The following is an 8,829-nucleotide window of genomic DNA, read 5'->3' as shown; positions in this document are numbered from 1 at the left end:
GGTACGCCACACCCCTCCCGATCAACAGGACCCCCGTTTCGACCGTAGGAGGTCTGTTTCCTCTGTTTTGCGGTACGCCACACCCCTCCCGATCAACAGGACCCCGTTCCGAATGTAGGAGGTCTGTTTCCTTCGTTTTGCGGTACGCCAGGCCTCGTTTCCATCGCCTGTTCCGTCCAAGCCCTCCCGATGAACACAACCACGCATTCCGTTTCGACCCAGCCGGTTGGCTCCCACGCGTTCCATTGCCTCCCGATGAACACGACGCATTCCGTTGCCTCCCCATGAACACGACGCATTCCGTTGCCTCCCCATGAACACGACGCATTCCGTTGCCTCACCATGAACACGACGACGATGCTGTTTCTCCGTTCCGACCCAGCCATGTACACGAGCCCTGGCCGTACGTATGCGCGAGTAGGTGTTCGAGACCCCGCCCGTATGTACACATACGTGGCCGTATTTTCTTTCTTGCACCCTGGCCGCTGTACGTACGTGTACATGCTACGTGCGCGCCTCTACTACGACACGTGTGCGCCTCTACATCGACCAGTATGTACGTACACGTTCGCGACCAGAATGACAACACTACGTACGCTTCGACCAGGTGGGTCCTGACTGTCAGGCACTTCCTTGCCTGCGAAGATGTAGCTGGTGGGTCCCAGCAGTCAGGGGGGCGAATCATTTTTTTTGCCCAGACGCACTTCCTTGCGTGCGAAGATGTAGCCGTTGGGTCCCAGCAGTCAGGGGGGCGAATCATTTTTTTTGCCCGGACGCACTTCCTTGCGTGCGAAGGTGTAGCTGGTGGGTCCCAGCAGTTAGGGGGCGAATCATTTTTTTTGCCCGGACGCACTTCCTTGCGTGCGAAGATGAAGCTGGTGGGTCCCAGCAGTCAGGGGAAACGTTTTTTCCGTGAAATACAGTGGCCCTTCCGGTGGGTCCCAGCTGTCAGGTGGAGGAATCATTATTTTCCGCGTAATAAGGAGGCACTTCCTTGCTGCGGTCGTGGACCCAGCTGTCAGCCTCTCCACATACAGTCCACGTCCGATGGAAGTCGTTCCTTGACCATGTTGACCAGGCCGCGCCGAGAGCACCACGGCGGTGGACGATGGCGAGGCCTAGGAAGGGGATGACGCGGAGCCGGGGAAGACGCGGCAGTGGAAGCCCGCGCGGAGAGGAGTATGAGGGTTCACTGGTTCGGCTGCGGTGTGAGGTTGCCGTCGCCCCAGGGCCTAGCCAGCGGTGGGAATAGTAGGGGGCAGTGAGGCCTCCGCGGCAGCACAGCCGGCCACGGGAGGCAGGAGCATGCGGCACGACCGGCGCTGCTTTGGGCAGCTGGAGCAAGAAGACCAGAGGTTGAAGAAGCACTACGGCCGTTGGATGGACATCGTACGGTCACTGGAGCTAGAATCGTTCATATTGACTAAGTTGACAAAGCCCTCCGTCCCCGTCAACTTAGTTGGCCCACAAGTCATCCTCCCACTATGGTGGGTCCCAGCTAGCAGGGGGGTATTCATTTTTTTGTGCGTAATAAGGAGGCACTTCCTTGCGTGCGAAGATATAGCTGGTGGGTCCGACATGTCATCGGGGGGAATGTTTTTTTTGCGAAATACAGAGGCCCTTCCGGTGGGTCCCAGCTGTCAGGTGGAGGAATCATTATTTTGCGCGTACAGTCCACGACCGATGGATGTCGTTCGTTGACCACGTTGACCAGGCCGCGCCGAGAGCACCATGGCGGTGGACGACGGCGAGGCCTAGGAAGGGAACGACACGGAGCCGGGGAAGACTCGGCAATGGTTGCCCACGTGGTGGGGAGTACGAGGGTTTACTGGTCCGTCTGCCGTCGCCGGAAAATAACAGGAGGTGTGGGTGAGTAGAGGAATGGCCTGGCCAGAAATTAAGTAGGGTGGGGCGGTGCGGCCTATGCGGCAGCACAGCCGGCCACGGGAGGCGGGAGCAGGCAGTCCCACCTGAGCTGGTTTGGGCGGCTGGAGCAAGAAGATCAGATATTGAAGAAGCAGCACGGCCGTTGGATTAACATCCAACGGTCACTGCTGCTAGAATCGTTTGTGGACTAAGTTGACAAAGCCAAAGTACACGTCAACCTAGTAGACCCACAAGTCAGCCTCCAAATCTGTCCCAAACAGCATACAACCCGAAATTTCTAGCCAGTTTCAAATTAATTTTAAATCTAAATATACCTTAATTTAAATTCAATGAAATTTTACCCGCACAAAAACAATGAAATTTAAAATATCAAAATCCGAAAGAAAACAGTATTTTGGAACTAATTGCCTGTTTGCGGAATTTTTTCATTTTACAGCCCATTTATTATTACTTATAGCCCATTTCTTATTACTTATAGCCCATTTTCTGGGCAAAATGCATCCCTCCTCGTCTTGAAAGATTTTCGGCCCAGCAGGGCGTAGAAAAGCAAGTAGGCCTACGTTGGTTATTCTGCAAAAAACAAAATAGCTGGCTAGCCATTTTTAGAAAGGAAAAAAACAAACTGGGCTGGTCATGTGCTAAACATATGAAATAAAAGCCTGGGCTAGACGGGCCACGGGTCCCGCACAACCCAGTTGATACCCTTCTCCGTCCCGAAAAAACAAAATTACTGCGCGCGCTGCTGGGTCCGTACTGTCATCCTCACCATGTACAGTCATCTCCTTATTCCTCTCGGTTGTTGACCATGTTGACAACACCGGAGGGCGGCGCCGCGGCAAGCGAACCAAGGCGGAGGACGATGGTGAGGCCTCGAACGGGAACAAACAGGAGCCGGGGAAGATCACAGCCAGCCGTGGGAGGCGGGAGCAGGCGGTCCCGCCGGCGCTGGTTTGGCTTTGGCGGCTCAAGGAAGAAGAGACTGAAGAAACGCGACAGACGTTGAATGTCAATCCAACGGTCAAGGTTGGCACAATCGTTTGTTGACTAAGCGGACACCAAGTAGCATATTTTTTTATATATAGGAAGAAAACTGCGAGGAAAATGCGTTCGTCTACCGTCCTCCTCACAGGGAATGTTCGCCACATAAGTGACTAGCACCCTTGGTTTTCAACCGAGAGGTCTTGGGTTCGAGTCCCAGGAACTCTCAATTTTGTCCTCCTTCCTTCCTCGCAAAAAAAGGGAAAGAAAATCAAAGACTTGGGAAGGCGTACAGAACAAGCTAGTGTACCAGTAAAGAGACGTTGCCGAGTTTTAGAAAAAAGGAAGACGTGCTCCTGTAGCTAGTTCGAATCCAAACCTAGACTATGATTATATATGGTGCTATGCTACTCTGCAAGTAATGAAACTGACATATCCAACGTTCGCTTCTCCTCTTCTCTACTTACTCTGCCTAGCATCAGAAGCTCTGGCCGCAGCAACCATGTCCGCTGGCTACTCGTCCACCTGCTCTTTAGCAGGCAACAACCAGATATGCGTCAAGTCGCCACCCGTACCATCGCCTGTGGGTCTCATCACACCCCCGCCAGCACGCGCACCGCAGCCGATTGCTCATCACAACCTGCTGCCGTTGGTGTGGTGCCACTGCTTCAAATCACGCAGAGTCATCCGTCGCGTCTCAACCACAATCCACAACCCTGGCCGAGTCTTCTACAAATGCCCGAATCATGGGGTAATAATATGTTTAAGTGTTGTTCTGCTGCTTTCAGTTGCTGATTTTTTAATAGTTTGGTTGATGATCTTCCAATTTGATTCGTGCAGAAAAGGGAAGATTCGTGTGATTTGTATTTCTGGGAAGTTGCTGATGTGGGGGAATGCAACTACGCTGATTATTTGGTTAGCCGAGGAATCCCAATACCAGCAGGTTGGGGTGTTGGACAAGTAACTGAAGGAACGACAGAAGAGGAAGATGCAGAGCAGAAGGTTAAAGATGCAGTTCCTCTGATCATGGCCAAGCAACAACTGCTGAACGGCCTTGACAGCAATGAGGAGATGAAAGAGCTTGTGAAGATAATGGGCAAAATCGATGTGCTCTATAGGATGATTGTCTCTTTATTTGCAGTGTATGTAGCACTCGTGATGTATTCAGTGGCTACGACATGAGCACTTTGCTGAAACTAGTAATGAATGAAACCTGTGTAGCAGGCTGGGCGTAGTGTTGTGAACATCTAATGATTTCTATTAACGGAAATCAGGGGGTATCCCCTTTTGCTCATATAAATAAATAAATAGCAGAGGCCCTGTCGGGTCAGCTTTGTTCTCATTCGAAGACGTCGAGCAAATTGCAGTCCAACAACAAACTATGTCATCAAATTCAAGTTTCACAGCCAAATATGAGTACAACTAAACAACAATGTCATCATGTTTTAGTTGTCATACAATCACCAAACACAAATCAGCATACATAACAAGTGATGTTCTCATAGCAAAATACTAAACAACATGTTCATCAGGTTTTAGTTGTCATAGCAAACACAATTTCACATAGTAGATAAAAAAACGTCTTCTGACAGGCAAATATGGCAAAAGCAATGTAATCATCATCCACAGCAGCAGCGTCAACATCTTCGCCATGTGTATCAGTCTGAATCGTAATTCCCCACGGTGTCATCTTCTTCTTCGTCCTCAACGTCCTCGAACATTGGATTCTTCTTGATCAACTCTTGTATGTCCATAGACGACAGGCAATCTTGTCGCCGGCGTCATTGACGTGATGGTTCTCAAAGATATTAGGAACATCTATGTTATCTTGTACATCAGGAGCAGTGTAAGCATCATCTTGTTGTGCAACTTCATTAAACGAATTCCTCTGCTCAAACCTTTGCAATACTCTCCAGTCATCGCTACGTGCAAATGTGTCTTCCAAGAAAAATATCTGTGTTGCTTGATTTGCCAAAATAAAAGGCTCGTTGGTCTGGTACGCCGCCTTGACATTGATGGATTTGAAATAATCATCAGCTCTGGGTTTTGCGATCCTGGAAAACAGGTTATACCAACGACAGCACAACAGAACCACACGCCGATGATCCTCGAAACTGGAGATATACTGCAACTGAACAATGTCTATTATGTTAGCATACATTTCAGTTGTCTCTTTGTCATACGTATCCGTGCTCATGATGGCACTGTTTTGTGTCTTCCTGCCTTCGTCTCGTGCAAGGGTGTTGTAGCGCACATCTCCAACAACGCAAGATTCATAATGTCTTACCTGAGTATCAGGACCCATTGCTAGTGAGTAAAGGGCATCATCAACTGCCTGCCCATCCCCCCGCATCTTCTTAACCTATGGTTAGAAAATAGACAAGCTGATCATCTTATGTACTCAATATATTAGAAAAACCGATAGTGCACTTCAAAAGCTTACATGGTTCTTGAACCATTTCGCAAATCCTGCCATAACCAGTTTGTCAATGTTTCTTGGATTTTGCGGCAGTAACTCCTCTTTGTAGATGCTGCACAACATAGTGATCGCGTCAAACATCTAAATATATAAGAATGTGCTGCAAGTTTAGTAGATTACGATGTATAAGCTGCAGTACTGCACTTACTTGATATAAGGTAGTATGTCAGGACAGTTATTCAACACATACCAAACCATTTTGTCCAAATCTTTAGGTTTGTCCTCTTGTCGACTCTTCCCTGTAACTCGAACAGAATAATCGAAAACATTGAGCCCGGGATTGTCTTCACCCACCTCTTTGCTAAGCTGATCAGCTGTTTCAATGTATTTTGAGCAGAATGTCAACGCTTCTGTAGCAATGTAGGCCTCTGCAATGGAACCCTCGGGTCTAGCTCTGTTCCTAACATAGTCCTTGAAAGTGCCTAGCCGCCTTTCAATAGGGTACATCCAGCCATACTGTACTGGACCTTTAAGTAGTGCCTCATCAGGTAGATGAACAGCCAAATGCACCATCACATCAAAGAAGGCTGGAGGATATATCTTCTCAAGGTCGCATAGGATAGTTGGTATCTTGTCTCTAAGACGCTCCAAAGCATCTATCCTGATATTCCTACTGCAGAGTTCCCTGAAGAATTGTCCCAACTCTACAACTTCTCTGTATAAGTCAGGGCGGCCCAATCCTCTAAGGATAACAGGTAAAACCCTTTGAAGTAGGACGTGGCAGTCATGAGTTTTCAACCCTTGTACCTTGTTTCCATCTGCACTGACTCTCCTTTTAGGGTTGGAAGCAAATCCATGTGGGAATCTCACACGTGACAGGACCTCGCAGAATTCTTTTCTTTTTACCTTGTCCAAGACGTACATAGCTGGTGCCATATCCCGTGGTTTACCTTCATCTTGCACATGCAAATCCTTTCTGATACCCAGGTGTGTCAAATCAATCCTAGATTTTAAGGTATCTTTCGTCTTGCCTTCAATATTAAGAAGTGTGCCGATAATGCTGTCACATATATTTTTCTCGATGTGCATCACATCAAGATTATGCCGCAGATCCAAATCTTTCCAATACTCCAAGTCCCACAAAGTGGACCTGCGGGTAAACAATAATCTCTCTTCTACCCTGCCACGCTTCCTTTTCCCGCTACCATTACCAGGATGGTTTCTTGGTGTAATATTCCTGACCTTCTCTAATTCCACTTGCAACTCATCGGCGGTGAGCCTCTTTGGCGCATCACGGTTTTCTTGCTTTGCATTGAACACATGTCTTCGGTTTGGCAAGGAAACGGCGGTGTCCAATGTAACAGATCTTGCTAAGTATTGTGTATGACAGCGGATTCCTGTCACAACGAACACATGCATTGTAACCATGTGTCGTTCGCCCTGACATAGTGCCCAAAGCCGGATAATCATGGATGCACCAAATTATAACACCACGCAGAAAGAAATCAGCTGGTGGACTGCTATATAGGTCTCGAGTGAGAACACCCTTCCATAGCTGTTGATGTTCCTCCACAAGAGGCTCCATGAACAAATCAAAATCCTTTCCAGGACTTTTTGGACCTGGGATGAGCAAGTCCATCATGTAGTTTGATTCTTTGGTGCAGACATTTGGAGGCATGTTGTAAGGGATAACAAGCACTGGCCACATGCTATATGTGGCGCTCTGGTGGCCAAACGGGTTAAATCCATCTGAAGCTAAGCCAAGTCTAATGTTTCTCGGGTCAGCAGCAAACTCTTTGTGTTTATCATTGAAGCTTTTCCACTCACTACCATGAGATGGATGGCTCATTACATTCTGATCTCTGTACTCCTGGTTCCTAGAATGCCACAGTACATCCTCTCTTGTTTCAGCATCATGAAACAACCTCTGCAATCTTGGTGTAATTGGAAAATGTCTCAGAACATTATGAGGAATCCTCTTCACAGCATCGCCATCTTTCCATCTTGATGATTTGCATTTCGGGCATTCACTTAAGTTGGCATAATCCTTCCGGAACAGAACACAATTATTCTTAGAAACATGGATCATATCATATCCAATTCCAACTGCACGAAGGAAATTCTTCATTTTACTGTAGGTGTGTGGCAGCTCAGACGCATCTGAGAAAGATTTGCGGAAAGCAGCCAACATCGCATCGAATGATTTGTTGGTCATCCGCTCAGATGTCTTCACCTGAAGAAAGGTGACCATAGCTGAGAATACTGACAGCTTATTTCCTGGGGTGATAGCAACGTTGCATTGTTCCAACATGCGGGCCCACCGTTTTTCTTCTGCAGGTGAAAGTTCACGGAATGCACGACCATTTCGTAGCATTGTTTCAATGTTGGTCAAACTCACTGGCTCCGCCACCACCACCTCCTCCTCCTCTTCCACCTGAGCATCAGGCAGATCAAGATGGTGATCTGCTGCTTCCACGTAGTCAATAACATTGACATTCACAACTTCACCATGATGAACCCACCTAGTATATGTGACCGACATCCCATACAAGTGTAGATGATTTTGCACAGTTGACTGGGGTCTTGTAACTGAATTCATACAACTGCTACACGGGCAGAGCACATCTGATTTCGGATCACCGTACTCAGCTCTGATAAAGTTCATGAAGTTTTCAACCCCCTCGACATATGCAGCGGAGAATCTTCGAGCAGAAGTTATCCAAGTCCTGTCCATCTGTTAGACATACAAATTGGTTCTTCTACTAGATATTACAGGAAAAACATATATGCTTTTTTATGAAGTCCAGAAAAAAATACCTAGGTCGATGTCTAAAGCTATGGCAAGATATTTGGACGAGCAGATCTAAGTAACGAAATATATGTAAAGCTAATTCAACAAACAGATTTGAGTGCCAAATTATGGCAAGCTGTTTCAGCAGTCAATGAGGCCGAGGACACAGCCATCGAACTATCGAAGGCCATCGCAGCAACAAAGATCGAGTATAAAACGGTGTAGAGCTATTTCACCTAACAGATTGGCTACTAGACCATGGCAATCTACGTCACAATAAATATATGGCAGGATATTTTAGCAACTAATCGGCCTTGGCATGCCATCTCAGCTAAGCAGATTGAGTGTAGAATAGGGCAAGGAAGCTTCTTAAGCAGAGCATATTGACAGTAAACTACTTCGGCAAACAGTGAGATTAACAGCGTCTATCAGCTAACATTCAGCGCTACACCGACATCAATGGGGCCTCAGTCTAGAATGCGCGTACCATGGGAGAAGCTGACCGCCGTGCGTCTCCACACGAACATCACCAGCGGTGGCGGCGCTGACCGCCGTGCGCCTCCACAAGAACGTAGCCAGAGGTGGCGGCGCGGCTAGAGGACGACAGTCTACGAGAGCGTACTGTGGGAGCGAGAGGATCACCGAACCGCGGCGCCGACGTATCGGCGCGGCGGGAGGGCGGCTTTGGCGGAGCGAATGGAGTGGAGGGGGACAGGGGGGAGGGGGGTTTGGCGAATATTATTGGCTAGTTGGC

This window comes from Triticum aestivum, chromosome 4D (assembly GCF_018294505.1).
Source record: "Triticum aestivum cultivar Chinese Spring chromosome 4D, IWGSC CS RefSeq v2.1, whole genome shotgun sequence".
In the NCBI taxonomy this organism is placed as follows: Eukaryota; Viridiplantae; Streptophyta; class Magnoliopsida; order Poales; family Poaceae; genus Triticum; species Triticum aestivum.
The sequence above is the reverse complement of the archived record's forward strand: the minus strand, read 5'-3'. Positions refer to the sequence as shown.